Source organism: Brachyhypopomus gauderio, chromosome 21 (genome assembly GCF_052324685.1).
Source record: "Brachyhypopomus gauderio isolate BG-103 chromosome 21, BGAUD_0.2, whole genome shotgun sequence".
Taxonomy (NCBI): Eukaryota; Metazoa; Chordata; class Actinopteri; order Gymnotiformes; family Hypopomidae; genus Brachyhypopomus; species Brachyhypopomus gauderio.
In genome coordinates this window covers 4,580,206-4,599,306 of record NC_135231.1, presented here as the reverse complement: position 1 = coordinate 4,599,306, position 19,101 = coordinate 4,580,206, and the positions used below count along the sequence as shown (strand labels likewise).

Below are 19,101 nucleotides of genomic sequence, written 5' to 3'. Positions count from 1 at the left end.
TGTTCATGTGTCTTATGGAGGGCAATAGGGCTTGAATTTGCCTTTTAATTAATGAATGGCTTATGTCTCGCCCATCAAGGCCTGATGGAAATTTTGATGGAAACCAAAACCGATTGTTATCCTGTTTGTCTTTGAGAATGATGGAACCTACCATGCTCCTGGGTACTTTCAATATTGCAGACACTTTCTGTGGGCTATTCTTCCAAGGACAATTTTCTCATGGCACCATTAAACTGTGTGAGCCTTTCCTATTAATGTCTGATCACTTCAATTAGGCACAGGTGTACAATTACGTTCTAGAAGTATCTGATGGACCAATAACAGAAGATGGATATTAAATTATCAAATTACTCTCCACATAAAAACAATCCACCAAGGAATTGGGCTCATTGATGTAACAGAAGAAGGAGTTATGTGCACATGCATTTCCCACCGCATCTCATTAGCTTACAGACATCTAACACTACAGCTATAGTCACATTATTAGAAGCACATAGGGCTAGGTTTGGTAAGGGGCCAGCCCTAGCTTTTTAGCAGAAATGCTCATTTGGACTTTACACAAACACTCTGACTTTGTTTAATTTGTTGGGTGTTAAAATGATGAAGCTGTGATGTATTGTTCGCCTGCTATTACTGTGACTGACAGATTGAGTTTTGTGGTAACTTAGTGCCGGAGCTACTGAGCGCTGTTGCATTTTGAGTAGTAGCATGATTTATGAGCACATGTTTCACTTTTGCGGTTTCTGGTGTTTATAAGCTACTTTGGCTGCATATTTATTGTGCTGCCATTCAGGATAACTGAATGTGCTGCAACCTGCTGCCTCATATTAGGGTTGAGCTCAACATGTTCATAATCATTTGTGTTCATTATAGATCGTTAGAATATGGCCCTTGTCTTTGTCTGGCCGTTTTGTACAACATGGAGAAACTTGACAGAGGGGTTGCTTTTCAATATAATTTTCAGTTTAGTGAACATACCTCAACTATAAATAAATATAAAACTATCCCTATAAATGAATAACAAAAAACAAAGACAAATAGAATGAAAATTAAACAAATTCAGGTACAAAAAAATAGACATTTGGGGAGTCAAAACAATTTCCCCACTTCAATGAAAAGGTGCATCATGGAAAGAAACACATTTCACACATTAATATTCATTCCACTTCCATGTGGACTGAATGGCAGCTTGGTTGCCATACTGAGAAACAGTTCAGTTCTTTGACCAAACAAGTATCTGAAAGTTGTAGTGAAATCAGCATGACTAAACATCTTTACAGCAACTACAAGATCCAACTCTGAAAAGCATGATAATTATCATTTAAATGACATCAAATGTCAACAAGAGCACCCTACAAAACACATTCCAACCCCAAAACCTGCTGGTACTGAAAAGGTACTGAGCACTTAAACCACTGAACTCAAGTGTTTCATTCAGTCACATTGTATTATATTCAGTCCCACCGGTCCCATATTAAATCAAGCCCCAAGCTACTCAGTCTGCCATTGCTAACATATGTAAAACAATTGAACACTGTAAATACCTCAGCTGTGAGTGGTATTGTTGTAAAACGGAAGTGTTTAGCAACCATGGTGACACCACGGAAAGTTACGGAGCATGGTCGTCGAGTGCTGAGGCGCATAGTGTGTAAAGGTCGCCAACACTCTGCTGACTCAATTACTGAGAGTTCCAACCTCCTCTGGCATTAACACCAGCACAAACACTACACCGGGAGCTTCATAGCACGGGTCTCCACGGCCGAGCAGCTGCATGCAAGTCTTACATCACCGAGCACAATGCCCAGCATCTGATGGAGTGGTGTTAAGAACACTGCCACAGGGCTCTGGAGCTGAGGAAACATGTTCTGTGGAATGTGTTCTCTACCTGGCAGTCTGATGGACGAGTCTGGGTTTGGCAAATGCCAAGAGAACGTCACTTGCCTGACTGCCAACTGTAAAGTTTGGTTGAGGAGAGATAATACAAGCACCGGGGAAAAATGGACTCACCACTCTCACTCTTGGAGGAACTCACTTGGAGTTCTTTCAATTATTTAATTTATAACAGAGACATGCCACAAGATTATTGTGATGTTAAATTATTATTGTGATGGCATGTAAAAATGTAAAAAAGAAAACCTTTTTAGAGTAAATACAGGGGAAAAAATGCATCACTCAGTTCTGATGAAAGTATGGAATCATGAGAAAATCACTGGATCATTAGTACATTGTTGCATCCCCTTTGGCTTTTATAACAGCTTGAATTCTCTGAGGCATGGACTTAACTAACAGCAAACAGTATTGTTCATCACTCCAGCTTTATCCATCAACAGATGGAATAAGAGAAGTGTCCAAAATTTAATTGTACACTTTGGCGTTTATTGATCACTTAATCTCTCCTGTACCTTTACCTGATATGCAGGCCCATATCAATTTACATGTTTTCTTCAGGCAGACATCTTCATAAATTTCATAGGACTGGCACAAAACAAAAGTTCCAGCATCATCACCTTGCCCAATGCACATTTACAATTCATCAATGAAGATCACTTTCATCCAGTCACACACAGTGCATGATTGTTTTTCTTTAGCCCACTGTAACCTTGATATTTTCTGTTTTGGTGGTAATGATGGCTTTCGTTTGGCATTTCTGTATGTAGCGCCCCCTAGTTAATAAGTGCCAAACTACGCCACCCCTTAATTAGTGCTTTTTTACTTAGAGTAAGGGGAACTCTAAAGAAAGTAGACAAACGTCGGTGATGCAAAAATACAGTCTTCATTGGAGACAATAGACTCTGTCAGTTTAATTTAAATAAAACAAGAAACAATCTAAGAGGTGTTGACACTACCTGTTTGTGGTTTGGAGACTGAGTAAAGACAGCCAATTGACAATACCACTCGTGAATAATCTCTAAAATTCAGCCACACTGCAAATGTTTCCAAATCACACTCTAAAGTGAACACAGCACCCGATATGGCTGCCTCTATCTCAGTCTCAACATAGCCACATCTAAATAGTACTGGATCAGAATACTCAAGAGACTCAAGTTAAAAAAAGGTACATCGACCAATAACTAGACATACAGGTAGTCACACAAGAGTAAGGGTTTTTAAAACAACGGGTCACTTAAATACCCCTGAGCAGCATATCATTAAAAGACCACTTTATAATTTGCTATGGTAGGATCTTTTGGATAAAAGAACACAAAATAAAACAAAACGGTAGAAAACAGCAACTGACACCCACTGAAGCTGTGGCCCTTCATATACACAAAACAGAAAGAAACATTACATTCAGTCAATAAAACATTGACTACGTTCAACATTATGAATATGATTTAAAAAGACGAAACATACCACATTCATCAGGGTTGACCAACTTCACTCATGGACAGGATAGCAGCTTGTCACAGAACACTGGATATACAGAGTGTAATTAAAAAACCATATGAAACCTCTGGTTTAGGCATACTAAAACATTTTCAGGTGTTTATAAAGCTTTAGAGAATGCACGGTGGCTAATTGTACCTGGTAACCGATCATTCGTAAGTCAGTAGAAGACAGAATGGATGTGGCGTATCACCAACAGACTAAAATAAACAAAGGAGCTTTACTCCGTATGTCTGAAAGGGTGCGACTAACGCTCGAGCATGATTACCAAACTCGCATACCTCGTACTCTGTACACACACCGGCTGTTGCTACCTTAATGACCTGCGGCCACTCCACCTGAACACTCCTATCCTCGCGTCCCCACACTAATCAAAACCAAACCATGTTTAGTTGCTCCATCAGTCATCTTGTGCAAAAGTATAATATGCAACTTAATCCTACCTTCGGACTTGCTGTTACAGACACGCTTCTTCTAGACGCCGCCACCTGCATGCGCTTTAGCCACCACGCTATCCTCTAGGACCCCACAGGTGTCCCTATATATGCCTACCTGTAAATGGCTCACCCAATGCAGGTGCTACTCTACTCATGACGTCATCCTTCATGTGCACACCAAAACAAAGAAAGTGTCGCCTTGGCTACGCTGGCTACATGTATTTAAATTCCATTTCTGTTAGGCAAAGTTTTACAGTTCGGTCACAGACACTGACTGCAGTTTCACTTGTTTCTCATTTGTTTTGTGCATTTTCTTTTGAAGACATGTTGCTTTACATTTTCTATCTTGATGTTTTCCTTGATCTACCAGTATGCTTCCCATTTTGTTTGTCCATATTTTAGATCTTATTGAAGTTTTATGACCCTCTCCTTTGTTTGAATGGACATCTCTCATGTTGGAGCCATGATTCAAGTCAATCTGCTTTATGCAACAGCTCACCAAGGTGTGATCACTTTTTGTAACTGAAGATTAATTAGCTAATTTAATCTGATGCCAGTATTTGTTTTAGAACGATAAATTACATATTCTATAATACTTTCCTCAGATCTCAGTGATTCCAGATTTTTTTTCCTCTGCTTACTCTAAACAAACAATTGTGACAATAACTAACTACAATTAATTTTTTTGTGCCAGGGGTTGTACTATAGGGGTGTTTTCCATGGAGTTGATCAAGGCCCCTTAGTTTCAGATAAGGGGAAATTGTAATGCTTTGGTGTTCCAAGACATTTTGGATGATCATTGCTTCCAATTTTGGGGTACAGACATGCTGGAACAGAGAATGGCCTTCCTGAAACTTCCTGAAACCTGAAATGTAAGATGGTTTGGTAAGTTTGGTGTGGAAGAGCGCGACTGGCCTGTGTAGAACCAATATATATATATACTGCTCAGAAAAATAAAGGTAACACTCAAATAACACATCCTAGATCTGAATGAAATGAAATATTCTCATTAAATACTTTGTTCTGTACAAAGTTGAATGTGCTGACAACAAAATCACACAAAAATCATCAATGGATTTTATCAAGTTTATTAACCAATGGAGGCCTGGATTTGGAGCCACACACAAAAGTAAAGTGGAAAAACACACTACAGGCTGATCCAACTTTAATGTAATGTCCTTAAAACAAGTCAAAATGAGGCTCCGTATTGTGTGTTGCTTCCACGTGCCTGTATGACCTCCCTACAACGCCTGGGCATGCTCCTGATGAGGTGGCGGATGGTCTCCTGAGGGATCTCCTCCCAGACCTGGACTAAAGCATCCACCAACTCCTGGACAGTCTGTGGTGCAACGTGACGTTGGTGGATGGAGCGAGACATGATGTCCCGGGTGTGCTCAATCAGATTCAGGTCTGGGGAACAGGCGGGCCAGTCCATAGCTTCAATGCCTTCATCTTGCAGGAACTGCTGACACACTCCAGCCACATGAGGTCTAGCATTGTCCTGCATTACCTAATGGCAGTCAAGCTACCTCTGGTGAGCACATGGAGGGCTGTGCGGCCCTCCAAAGAAATGCCTCCCCACACCATTACTGACCCACTGCCAAACCGGTCATGCTGAAGGATGTTGCAGGCAGCAGATCGCTCTCCATGGCGTCTCCAGACTCTGTCACGTCTGTCACATGTGCTCAGTGTGAACCTGCTTTCATCTGTGAAGAGCACAAGGCGCCAGTGGCGAATTTGCCAATCCTGGTGTTTTCTGGCAAATGCCAAGCGTCCTGCACGGTGTTGGGCTGTGAGCACAACCCCCATCTGTGGACGTCGGGCCCTCATACCATCCTCATGGAGTCGGTTTCTAACCATTTGTGCAGACACATGCACATTTGTGGCCTGCTGGAGGTCATTTTGCAGGGCTCTGGCAGTGCTCCTCCTGTTCCTTCTTGCACAAAGGCAGAGGTAGCGGTCCTGCTGCTGGGTTGTTGCCCTCCTACGGCCTCCTCCACGTCTCCTGGTGTACTGGCCTGTCTCCTGGTAGCGCCTCCAGCCTCTGGACACTACGCTGACAGACACAGCAAACCTTCTTGCCACAGCTCGCATTGATGTGCCATCCTGGATGAGCTGAGCTGCACTACCTGAGCCACTTGTGTGGTTTGTAGAGTCCGTCTCATGCTACCACGAGTGTGAAAGGACCACCAACATTCAAAAGTGACCAAAACATCAGCCAGAAAGCATAGGTACTGAGAAGTGGTCTGTGGTCCCCACCTGCAGAATTGCCTCTCATTTCTACCTGTTGTCTGAAATCCTTCTTGATCGACTCCATAACTTAGTAGGCCTTAGTGGCATAGTCTTAATACTTGTTTATCTTATCTTAATGGGCACAATGATTATGTTGTATTAGATACTTCTTCTCCAAAAATAACTTGTGTGGTCCCCCAAGGATCAATTCTTGGGCCTTTACTGTTCAACCAATATATATGCTTCCGTTACCTCATTTTATTAACAAACATGGTATTAGTTATTATCAATATGCAGATGGCACTGTTCTTGTTCTTGGTAGTGATTCACAAAGGAATGATGTTTAGACTTATTTGAATCAAATGAATCTGAAGGCCTAACACTGTGTTAAGAACTTGGGCATCACTTTTGATGAGTTCAGCTTTACATCACACATCACGACTACATGCAGGACAGCATATTTTCACCTTCAAAATATCGCTAAGGTCCGAGACATCCTCTCTCCTGCTGATAGTGATAAACTTGTCCATGCATTTTTACTTCAAGACTAGATTATTGTAACACTGTTTTATCTGCTCTCCCAAAGAGCTCTATTTCACACCTACAACGAGTTCAGAACGCTGCTGCAAGGGTCCTCACCCACAGGAGAAAGAGGGATCATATTACACCTGCACTCCACTGACTGCACTGGTTACCTGTCAGTTTTAGAATAGCTTTTAAGGATCTGGTGATGGTTTTTAAATGTCTGCATGGCCTTGCACCATTTATCTTGAAGTGATATGAGTGTTAGATATGTTCCAGTCAGGTCTCTCAAGTTTTCATACAGCAATCTACTGGTGATTCCTAAAACCTGGTTAAAGATCGGAGAGGGTACTTTTAACCACTTTGGCCCTAAGCTCTGGAAGTCTCTTCCTGAAGAGGAAAACCTTACCCTTTAGATTTAGTTGAGGAACTTCAATGGTTAATTATTTTATTATTCATCACATTCTTTTACCTAATTCCATTTTATGTATGTGTTCTTCTAATTATTTTAATAGTTTGCCATTTTTACATTCTTTTTCTTCTATAATTTTAATAATTATTTGTCATTTTATTAATTTTTTAACTTATTCTATTTTTATTTTTTCTGTAATGCACTTTGAGTTGCATGTATGTATGAGAGGTGATATACAAATAAAGATTGTTATTATTATAATTGCATACAGCATACTCTCTACCGGAAGCCACAGTCCCCTGGGGGGGTTGAATCGGATGCAGGAAGGAGAGAGAGGACAGATCCGGGACAGAGCACCATCCACCACTGGGCACACAAGCACACACACATTTATGCACATTCACACACACAACTGTTTTTTTTTTTTTTATTGGACACATACAGTCACATACACACACACACACTCAGAGAGAATTTTCTGGAGAAAGCCAATTTATCTAACCTCCATGTTTTTGAACTGTGGTAGGAAACCGGAGACCCCGGAGGAAACTCACACAGACACGGGACGAACATGGAAACTCCCCCCAGATAGAACCCAAGTGCTGAAAGGCAAACATGCTAACCACCAAGCCACCATGTTGCCCAAATGCTCTTGTACGTGTAATGTGTAGCTATCGCAATACATTTGTCCACACAGTGTACCTAGATCTAAGAACAAAGAGTATGCTGAAAGCTGCTGATATGCCCAACAGCCAGTGGCGCAAAAAGGGGGCATGCAGCGTATGCGACGCATAGGGGCGCTGCACTAGAGGGGGCGCCAAATCGATGAGATATAATACTTAATTTGTGTCCATGTTACGTTCGACACCCCCCCCCCCATCAACAACTTTCGTTCGGGGGCGCCGATAGTATGTTTGCATACACCTCAGGAAGTAAGTAATTGCACCCCTGCCAACAGCAAAAATATCACCTGGCAGCTCTTGCTCTTTGTTCCTACACTATACTGAACCATCTCAAATTGAATACACACAATACTCCAAAATTAGCTTTTTTATTTATTAAATGAAAGAAATATGGCATCTACATAACTATTTTGAACCTTTGTAATCCTTTATATCCTATCTCCTGCTTCTGTCAAGCACTTTTATAAATTAATTGGCATTCACCTGCACCTTCAATTGATTTGACATAATCTATAAGATTGGACATAATCTATAAGATCTGACTTACCAAGCCCTAAGGTCAAGCTAATTGTCCGTAGACTTACGAAACACAATTTTGTCAAGGCATCTCAGAAAGGATCCAAAAAAGTTTTTTTTGGCCGATCCAAGCTGAGTAATTGGGAATGAAGGACCTTGTCTATCAGACGGATAACCAACAACCCAGTGGTTTATGAATAAGAGAGAGACGGGAGAACGGGAGAACCTCCGTGAAGCACTCCATCAGTCAGGCCTATATGAGCCATTTCTCACCAAAAGATTACATTCTAATTGGAGGTTTCCAATAGACACCTGAACAACTTGCAGCTCTTAAGAAGCCAGTCTGTTGAAACAAGGTTTTAACTATTTAGCCACAATTCCCAATGGTGTGTGTGGAATAACTTGAGCTCTGAGCAGGGGCAGACTGGGGAGAAAAAGTGGCCCGGGACTTCCTGACAGACTGGCCCACTATATATATAATATATGTGTGTGTGTGTGTGTGTGTGTGCATGTATACTGTATATGAATCTATACATGGCACATAACGTAGTGTATATGACACAGAGGTGTGTAGAGTATTCAACAATTTTACTCAAGTAAAAGTACTGTTACTTGAACCAAATTTCACTCAAGTAAAAGTAAAAGTATGCATCCAAATATTTACTTGAGTAAAAGTTTAAAAGTTCTTTGATTATAAGATACTCATGTAGTGAGTAAATGCAGAGAATATAATATATAAATATTATTTATTATAAATAATATGTATTTTTGTTTGTTCCTAATTATTAGGCCTGTGACACTTCAATGTGTTCCACAAAGGCACAAACTGAGGAGACAGTGAGTGTCTAGCAAAGGAAAGAAACACAGTGCAATTAAGAGGGGTTTTTTTTTCATTAGGACCATAAGAAATACTAATTACCAAACTCTTGAAGTGGACATTTTTGAATGAAAATCATTTCCAAGATCTAAATGTGTCAGCTAGGAAAATAATGCAAGACTAGTTTTTTGAAAGAATTGCTTTTCAGCATGAGACATTTATTTAAAAGTGAAAATGGCCTCTGTTTGACACGCCAGCGTGGTGATGCTGTGGACATCCTAGGGCAGGTCTCGGGGGGGGGGGGGGGGGGGGGGGGGGGGGGGGGGCGTACTGTACCACATTGGGCAGGCCCGGCACCACGCAACAGCTCAGCGCACATCGGGACACACCCATGTGGTGGACCTTACACCTGCGGGAGGCACAGGGGAGCATATGGGTTCATGGCACCGCTCACTCCACTATCAAATATGGCACATTTCATTTCATTACATTTCATTTCATTTCATGTCAGACAGGTGGGAGTGCACCATTCCGTTTTCTCATCGTAGCACTCCAGGTCAATAATGGTGGTGAAGCCGTTGAATCCGCCGAACTCAAACAGGAGGTCGTCGACCACCTGTGCAAAGTGGGTTGTTTTATAAAGGAAAATTTGCAGAAAAAACTGAAACATTTGTATCTTTTATTTGTTTAGCCTAAATAACCTAAAAACATGATCTGTATATCTTTTTAGCATGAGGCATGTATCTTAAATACCTATGAAAGGGCGACACCATTTACAGTGAGGAAAATAACACCCTGTATTTGAACACCCTGGGACACCATTTACAGTGAGGAAAATAACACCCTGTATTTGAACACCCTGGGACACCAAGTTTTCCCTCTTAGAATCATGGAGGGGTCTGAAATTTTCATCTTAGGTGCACGTCCACTGTGAGACATAATCAAAAACAAATAAAATCAAATCAAATATATTTGTATAGCGCTTTTCACAACACATGTTGTCACAAAGCGCTTAAAAACAAATCCGGAAATCACAATGTATGATTTTTAAAATAATTTGTTTGTGTGTTACTGCTGCAAATAAGTGTTTGAACACCGGCCAAACAGCAAACATTCTGGCCCTCAATGACCTGTTAGTCCACCTCTAAAAGGTCCACCTCCAACCAAATGAGTTATTCTAAATTAGAGGCACCTGTTTGAGGTCGTTAGCTGTATAAAGACACCTGTCCACCCCACACAATTAGTAAGACTCTAATAACATGACTAAGACCAACGAGCTGTCCAAAGACACCAGAGACTAAATTGTAGACCTCCACAATGCTGGAAAGGGCTACGGGGCAATTATCAAACAGCTTGGTGAAAAAAGACCAACTAAGATAAACCTGACCCCCAGACTGGAGCTCCATGATCTCACCTTGTGGTGTAGCAATGGTCCTAAGAAAGGTGAGGAATCAGCCCAGAACTACACAAGAGGAGCTGGTCAATGACCTGAAGAGAGCTGGCACCACTGTTACTCTGGGTAATACACCAAGACGTCATAGTTCAAAGTCATGTTTGGCACAGAAGGTACCCCTGCTTAAATCAGCACATGTCCAGGCCTGTCTTAAGTTTGTCCATGACCGTTTAGATGATCCAGAGGAGTCATGGGAGAAAGTTCTGTGGTCAGATGAGACCTAAATAGAACTTTTTGGTCTAAAATTCCACTTGCCGTGGTTGGCAGACAAAGAATGATGAGTACCATCTCAAAAACACCATCCCTACTGTGAATCATGGGGGTGGAAGCATCATGTGTTGGGGGTGTTTTTCTGTATTTTCTGTATTCCTCTGTACAGAGGAGAGGATGACCGGGGCCATGTATTGCGAGATTTATGGAACAACCTCCTTCCCTCAGTTAAAGCATTGAAGATGGGTTGTGGATGGGTCTTTCAACATGACAATGACCCAAAACACACAGCCAGGATAACCAAGGAGTGGCTCCGTAAGAAGCATATCAAGGTTCTGGAGTGGCCTAGCCAGTCTTCAGACCTAAACCCTATAGAAAATGTTTGGAGGAAACTCAAACTCCGTGTTTCTCAGTGACAGCCCAGAAACCTGGCTGATCTGGAGAACATCTGTATGGAGGAATGGGCCAAAATCCCTGCTGCAGTGTGTGCAAACCTAGTGAAAATCTACAGGAAACATTTGACCTCTGTAATTGCAAACAAAGGCTACTGTACCAAATATTACCATTGATTTTCACAGGTGTTCAAATATCAAATTCAATCAAATTTTATTTATATAGCGCATTTTACAACAGTTGTTGTCACAAAGCAGCTTTACAAGTGCAGAGTCCTAGCCCCCAGTGAGCAAGCCAAGGGCAACAGTGGCAAAGAAAAACTCCCTAGTTTTTTGCATGAGGAAGAAAATTTGAGAGGAACCAAGACTCAGGGGGGGAACCCATCCTCCTCTGGCCGACACCGGTCACCATGACAACAACAACAACAATTTAGACAGAAAGAAATAAAGAAAAGGAAAAGATGTAGTAATGTCCATCATGGTGTAGGCTCATCCGGTCAGGCAGTAGGTGGCTGGCACTGGATGGATCGCTTGTCTCTCCTCATCTCATTTTTCCTCGAGCAGGCGAGCAGCCATGTGGAGAAAATAAAACAGGGAAAATTAGCTCTGTATGAGGACATATACAGGACAGATTAAATTAAACACATTTCTGGAGTGTGGCAGCAACTCCGGCATTAAGTTATACTATTACAGCCTAGCTAAAAAGGCAGAACCAGAAGGTAACATAGGCTTGGGGGCATTCTGAGACAATGGCATCCATCCACTGCACTGTCAACAAACTTGAGTGACCACGAGCAGTGACAGGATGCCAGCACCAGCGCCCCAGTCTACCATAAAACCTTTCGTCTTTGAACCCCTGGATCTGTACCTTTATCTAAGGGGGGATATTAATTATCAAACGCTAAACCAAATAGGTGGGTTTTCAACCTAGACTTAAAGATTGTGACTGTGTCAGAGTCCCGTACGCATTTTGGAAGGTTGTTCCAAAGCTGGGGGGCCTTATAAGAAAAGGATCTTCCCCCTGCTGTTACCTTATTAATTTGTGGAACTAATAAAAGACAAATACTTATTTGCAGCAGTAACACACAAAAAAATGTATTTTTAAATCATACATTGTGATTTCTGGATTTTTTTCACAGAGGACATGCACCTAAGAAGAAAATTTCAGACCCTTCCATAATTTCTAAGTGGGAGAACTTGCAAAGTCGCAGGGTGTTCAAATACTTGTTTTCCTCACTGTATGTAATACTGTTCCCGTCATCAGCCACTATGAGTGTGTGTGTATGAGTGTGTGGATATGTGTGATTGTGTGTGTGTGCATGAGTGTGTGTGTGTGTGTGTGTGTGTGTGTGTGTGTGTGTGTGTGTGTGTGTGTGTGTGTGTGTGTGTGTGTGAGTGTGTGTGGATATGTGTGTGTGTGTGGGTGTGTGAGTGTGTGTGTATGAGTGTGTGTGGATATGTGTGTGTGTGTGTGTGAGTGTGTGTGTGTATGAGTGTGTGTGTGTGTGTGAGTGTGTGTCGTCACCTCAATGCCGAAGCAGCTGCGTGGGTTGATCATTGTGGGCATGACTGTCCAGGTGTTGGTCATGGGGTTATAGGCCTCCACACTCCGCAAGAAAAAGACCCCATCAACCCCCCCACCTCCAAAAACAGAACACACATGTTCATCTGACTGTGTATAAATACTTATTTTCCTCACTGTATGTAATACTGTTCCCGTCATCAGCCACTATGAGTGTGTGTGTATGAGTGTGTGTGTGTGTGTGTGTGTGTGTATATGTGTGTGTGTGTGTGTGTGTGTGTGTGGTCCGTACAGTGTAGACCTCCTCTCCATAGGTAATCACTCCCACTCCGTACAGTGTAGACCTCCTCTCCGTAGGTAATCACTCCCATTCCGTACAGTGTAGACCTCCTCTCCATAGGTAATCACTCCCACTCCGTACAGTGTAGACCTCCTCTCCGTAGGTAATCACTCCCACTCCGTACAGTGTAGACCTCCTCTCCGTAGGTAATCACTCCCACTCCACTGCGTCTGCTCCTCATGGGAGTGATGAGACTCCACTGGTTCATCTCAGGGTTGTAGACCTCCGCCATTAACAAACACTCATGTCCATTAAACCCTCCACAGATGTAGACCTGCCAATCATATACACACACAATGCTGACTATTATATCATGCCTTGTCAACCTTCATTTTATCATGTCCATCTGAATCTCCAGATCTGAACCCTACTGGAAACCTGTGGAGTGAATCCACAAGCAAGGACCCAGGACTGTGATCTAGAGAAGTTCTGTACAGAGGAATGGACCCAGGACTGTGATCTAGAGAGGTTCTGTACAGAGGAATGGGCCCAGGACTCTGATCTAGAGAGGTTCTGTACAGAGGAACGGGCCCAGGACTCTGATCTAGAGAGGTTCTGTACAGAGGAACGGGCCCAGGACTCTGATCTAAAGAGGTTCTGTACAGAGGAACGGGCCCAGGACTCTGATCTAGAGAGGTTCTATACAGAGGAGTAGGCCCAGGACTTTGATCTAGAGAGGTTCTGTACAGAGGAATGGGCCTAGGACTCTGATCTAGAGAGGTTCTGTACAGAGGAACGGGCCCAGGACTCTGATCTACAGAGGTTCTGTACAGAGGAATGGGCTCAGGACTCTGATCTAGAGAGGTTCTGTACAGAGGAATGGGCCCAGGACTCTGATCTAGAGAGGTTCTGTACAGAGGAACGGGCCCAGGACTGTGATCTAGAGAGGTTCTGTACAGAGGAACGGGCCCAGGACTTTGATCTAGAGAGGTTCTGTACAGAGGAACGGGCCCAGGACTCTGATCTAGAGAGGTTCTGTACAGAGGAATGGGCTCAGACTCCTTGTCCTGGGCTCTCCCACTCCATCTAGCATTACTGATGAATGGTGCTGTTATGTTGACATAGGGAGGCAGATTCTGGAGGCTACATACTAAAATACTAAATGTAGGATTGCCTCACTTTTTATCTGATTTTGAGAATACTGATCATCTTAGTCACTGAAATTTCACTAGAAGGTTATTAAGATTAGTTCTAATCCTAATCATGAAATCAGACTTTTAAACTCTTAAGGTAATATTATTAAGTTATTTTCCATTTATGGAAAAATTTCTTATGGAAAAAACATTATCTTATATCCAATACATTTGGGGTTAATAACAACTAAAAACGATACAATCTTTTTTAACCCTAGAAATTAACATCTTCATATCAACCTCTGAACTAGGCCTCTCTCACCTGAAATAGTCACTACAGACACAAAGGACGTTCTTGTGAGCACTGGTCTCTACATCGTTGAACTTGAGGATCACGTCACAGAGCTTTCCCTCCAAACGAAGATCGTTGAAGGCAGTGCAGGACATAGAACTCATTTTGCGCTCCATGTGACGTCGCCCGTGGGACACCTCTGCTTGCTCATTCATTGTCACCAGTGTTGGACACGTGTGAGTTTAGCTAGGACTTCCTTCAACACTGTCAAGATTGTTAAATAGAATTCTAATAGCCGCATAAGACTCAAGAGAGTTCCGGAATGAATCTTTATTACATCATACAATATGTTGATGAGGTGAGCTTTATAAATGTGCTTCATAAGGTCTGTCTTGAGTGCCTAATTTAAGACCATGACAGAGTACACATTTCATGCAATAGCCAGTACCATAATTTCAGATGGAAATTACAATTAGAGTGAAATGGGAGGGAAAACATAATTGTATTACAATTCCTAATTGTAAATACAAGTTCAGTGTTTGTAACAACCAGATGAAGCTTAAAAGTAGCTTGTAGTGTCTTTGACCTATGTTACACTTTATGTAGTTTTAGGAAATTTTATTCTGATCTGAGAAATGCTCCAATATTGTTTGAACTGGTGATTAGCTCTCAGCTGAATCATGACTTTTACTAATGAAGGGGAGTGTTTGATACTCTCCTTCAAGCAGTTTTCTGAAACTTCTTTAAGGGGCATCTCATGAACCTTCATTTGGCATGCATATATAGACTACTGTAAGCAAAACACAGTCCTACAATTTCTAACAATGGAAGATCCACAAAGAAATGACCAGGCTCAACAGCCAGAAGTAAGAAGAGCAGTAAGAGTGTGTGGAAGGGAAGTAAGAGCAGTAAGAGTGAGTGGAAGGGGAGTAAGAGCAGTAGGAGTGTGTGGAAGGGGAGTAAGAGCAGTAAGAGTGTGTGGAAGGGGAGTAAGAGCAGTAGGAGTGTGTGGAAGGGGAGTAAGAGCAGTAAGGGTGCGTGGAAGGGGAGTAAGAGCAGTAAGGGTGCGTGGAAGGGGAGTAAGAGCAGTAAGAGTGTGTAGAAGGGGAGTAAGAGCAGTAAGAGTGTGTGGAAGGGGAGTAAGAGCAGTAAGGGTGCGTGGAAGGGGAGTAAGAGCAGTAAGAGTGCGTGGAAGGGGAGTAAGAGCAGTAGGAGTGAGTGGAAGGGGAGTAAGAGCAGTAGGAGTGTGTGGAAGGGGAGTAAGAGCAGTAAGAGTGTGTGGAAGGGGAGTAAGAGCAGTAGGAGTGTGTGGAAGGGGAGTAAGAGCAGTAGGAGTGAGTGGAAGGGGAGTAAGAGCAGTAAGAGTGTGTGGAAGGGGAGTAAGAGCAGTAAGAGTGTGTGGAAGGGGAGTAAGAGCAGTAAGAGTGTGTGGAAGGGGAGTAAGAGCAGTAGGAGTGAGTAGTTTCCAATCAGTTAAACCACTATCTCCAATCAAATAGTATCCATGAAAAGTTCCAATCAGGATTTAGACCAAACCACAGCACTGAAACAGCTTTACTCAGGGTAGTGAATGATCTACTAATATCGGCCGATAATGGGCTCGTCTCGTTCCTTATACTGTTGGATCTTAGTGCAGCTTTTGATACTGTAGACCACAACATTTTGCTGGATAGACTAGAAAACACAGTAGGTATTAAAGGAGTCGCACTCTCCTGGTTTAGATCATATTTAACTGACCGCTTCCAATGTGTAAGTGTTAATAATAAAACCTCTAAATCTGTGCAGGTTAAATATGGTGTCCCACAAGGGACAGTCCTAGGACCACTTCTATTCACACTGTACATGTTACCCTTAGGCGAAATTATGCATAAGCATGACATCAGTTTCCATTCCTACGCAGACGACACTCAGCTATATTTATCGGCAAAACCCGATGATTTAGGCGCAAACAGTAAGATTGAGAAATGTGTAGAAGAGATAAAACATTGGATGGCATGTAACTTTCTAGCACTAAATGCCGATAAAACAGAATTGATAATTGTTGGGTCTAGGGCTGCGAGAGACAAGATACATAATGCAGCATTGAATCTACATTCTTTTACTATAACCCTGTAGGGGTTTCACCTACTAATCCTTTAAAGTAGATATAATTTGTTTTACCTTAATTATTAATCAGTCTCATTAATTTAGAATCAGTCTCATATTCTAATTATACCAGAACCATAACATTTAGTTATTAACTAAGGGTAATTAATGGTTTGGTATCTGAAGGATTTAACTATGAATTCTTTGGAGGTTTTGGCAACAACCACTTTTGAATGACATCAACACAGACAATTTGGTGAAAATAAATGATACATTTATTTAAAACTAACTATTCTAAAACAAACGGCATCAACAAGGATCAGTACATTTACAGTGAAGACTGGGTATCTAGTGTGTGTGTGTGTGTGTGTGTGTGTGTGTGTGTGTAAAAAGGGGAGGAGAGTAATGTGTGCACGCGCTTGTGCGCGTGTGAGGAGGCGGGAGTTGTAGTTTCAGTTCTCCTATAGAGAACAAAGCAACTAAAATGGCGCCGACTTTAAACAGTAGAGCAGCGCGACTGTGTTAATTAGCTCAGCTGGTTTATTCCAACGTGGTCAGAACAAAGAGTAATGGAGCTGGCTTAATAACTAAAAATTAATGTGATGTGTCTGAGAATGGGGAAGACTACAAGTTGTCCATTAATCAGATAAATAAAAGATGGTGGCATGCACAGCAAAGAGAACTTTGTATGTACAAATCTTGATGAAGATTATGAAAATAAAGTTAAACACATTCAGAATGTATTAACAGAAAGCTTGGTTAACTCTACAGTTCAAATAACTTTGCCCTTTTATAAACTATGCCCAGCGTTAAGAGTCTCACGTGTTGAGGATTTGGGGTAGTGTCGTCCTCCCTGAATTCTCCTGGAATTAGGAGGGAATTGCCACAGCAGGCTCCTCGTTGATTAAATGACGTCGTCCAGGTGTGCTGGGGAATCGTCCAGGAACGCGAGTCTCGTTCACGGTTTAACAACAGGGAGTTGATCGCCTTTGTTTCAGTCCGTGTGGCCGCGTTAGCAAGCTTGATTGAAGTCGTTCGGTGAATCTGTTGTCGCGGTAACGTTGATCGGTTGCTGGTTAGATTGCACCATAACTCGGGCTCGTTAATTAAGTAATACGACTTTCAGCTGTTTGCCGTTAGTCGTTGCAAAGTTCGCGTGTTCTCAAAGAAAAACCGGAGAGAGAGGAGTGGCGGAGCCTCTCTTTAATAGGTCTAACCTATGTGTCGGTCAAACCAGAGAGAGAGAGAGATATTACGGAGCCTCTCTTTAATAGGTCTAACCTATGTGTCGGTCAAACCAGAGAGAGAGAGATGAATGGCTGTTCAGGGTATTTAAACACCTGAACTGTAGACACACCCTTACTTCCATCAAAGCAAGCTTGTTCAATGTGTTGCCAGTGGTACTGCCACCTGCTGGTTTAGCATGGTACCTACAACCCCCAGCGCAGAGGTAAAGAACTTGGGCGTCACAATAGACCCAGATCTCTCGTTCGATACACATATTAATAATATAACTAGGGTAGCGTTCTTTCACTTGCGCAACATTGCCAAAATTAGAAACATATTAAATATTAGTGATGCAGAAAAACTAATCCATGCATTCATATCCTCTCGTTTAGATTATTGCAACAGTCTCCTAGCTGGATGTTCTGGTAAATCGATAAACAAACTCCAGCTGGTTCAGAACGCAGCAGCACGAGTTTTAACAAAAACTAAAAAGTTTGATCACATTAGTCCCGTACTATCGTCATTACACTGGCTGCCAATTAGATTCCGTATTGACTATAAAATACTTTTATTAACATATAAAACGCTGCATGGCTTAGCTCCAGACTATCTTAGTGAACTTATTGAACAATATAACCCAGCGCGTTCACTTCGCTCGCAGGACGCAGGGTTATTAACTGTTCCTAGGATCAAAAAGATCACAGCAGGTGGAAGAGCCTTTTCTTTTAAAGCTCCACAATTGTGGAATAATCTTCCTGCCTCTATTCGGGACTCAGACACAGTCTCAATGTTTAAAACTCGATTAAAGACTCATCTGTTTAGTTTGGCCTTTGATTAATCTGTTACATATTTACTACATCTCGTATCTTTTCTCCGAGGTTCACCTGGAGAGTAACATTGCAGTCGGAGCCTACAATACCAGCATCGCTGCTCCGACACGGAATGAAAGCCTGGCGTTCATCAACAGACATTTACAGTGACAATATCATAACCCAGAACTTTCATTTTTACCTTTACTTAGTCTGATTGTGTGATTTGTGTGTGACTTGTGTATTTGTCTGTATTTTGTGTAATCTGTGTGTTAACGGGCCGCCCAATGGAGGATGGGTTCCCTTTTGAGTCTTGGTTCTCCCGAGGTTTCTTCCTATTCCCCACCATCTTAGGGAGTTTTTCCTCGCCACTGTCGCCCTTGGCTTGCTCATTAGGGTTCTGGACCCGTAGTATTGTTAACCTTTTAAATCCTGTAAGGCGCTTTGTGACAACATGTGTTGTGAAAAGCGCTATACAAATAAACTTTGATTGATTGATTGATTGAGTGAGTGGAAGGGGAGTAAGAGCAGTAAGAGTGAGTGGAAGGGGAGTAAGAGCAGTAAGAGTGCGTGGAAGGGGAGTAAGAGCAGTAGGAGTGAGTGGAAGGGGAGTAAGAGCAGTAAGAGTGAGTGGAAGGGGAGTAAGAGCAGTAGGAGTGTGTGGAAGGGGAGTAAGAGCAGTAAGAGTGCGT

The 19,101-nt window shown here is 42.2% G+C and overlaps 3 long non-coding RNA genes across 3 annotated transcripts; all 3 read right to left on the bottom strand.

The window, feature by feature from the left end:
* Positions 1 to 2,225: 2,225 nt before the first annotated feature.
* On the bottom strand, positions 2,226 to 3,971 carry LOC143485007 (uncharacterized). The gene is made up of 4 exons (XR_013122767.1): positions 3,831 to 3,971; positions 3,669 to 3,754; positions 3,526 to 3,587; positions 2,226 to 3,414 (listed from the first exon to the last, which is right to left on the bottom strand). It is a non-coding gene; the product is annotated as an uncharacterized LOC143485007 (long non-coding RNA).
* Positions 3,972 to 12,353: 8,382 nt separating this feature from the next.
* LOC143484912 (uncharacterized) lies at positions 12,354 to 14,535 on the bottom strand. The gene is made up of 3 exons (XR_013122741.1): positions 14,319 to 14,535; positions 12,876 to 13,197; positions 12,354 to 12,702 (listed from the first exon to the last, which is right to left on the bottom strand). It is a non-coding gene; the product is annotated as an uncharacterized LOC143484912 (long non-coding RNA).
* Positions 14,536 to 16,895: 2,360 nt separating this feature from the next.
* LOC143485199 (uncharacterized) lies at positions 16,896 to 18,884 on the bottom strand. Its single transcript, XR_013122803.1, has 2 exons — positions 17,655 to 18,884; positions 16,896 to 17,590 (listed from the first exon to the last, which is right to left on the bottom strand). It is a non-coding gene; the product is annotated as an uncharacterized LOC143485199 (long non-coding RNA).
* Between the last annotated feature and the right edge of the window lie 217 nt (positions 18,885 to 19,101).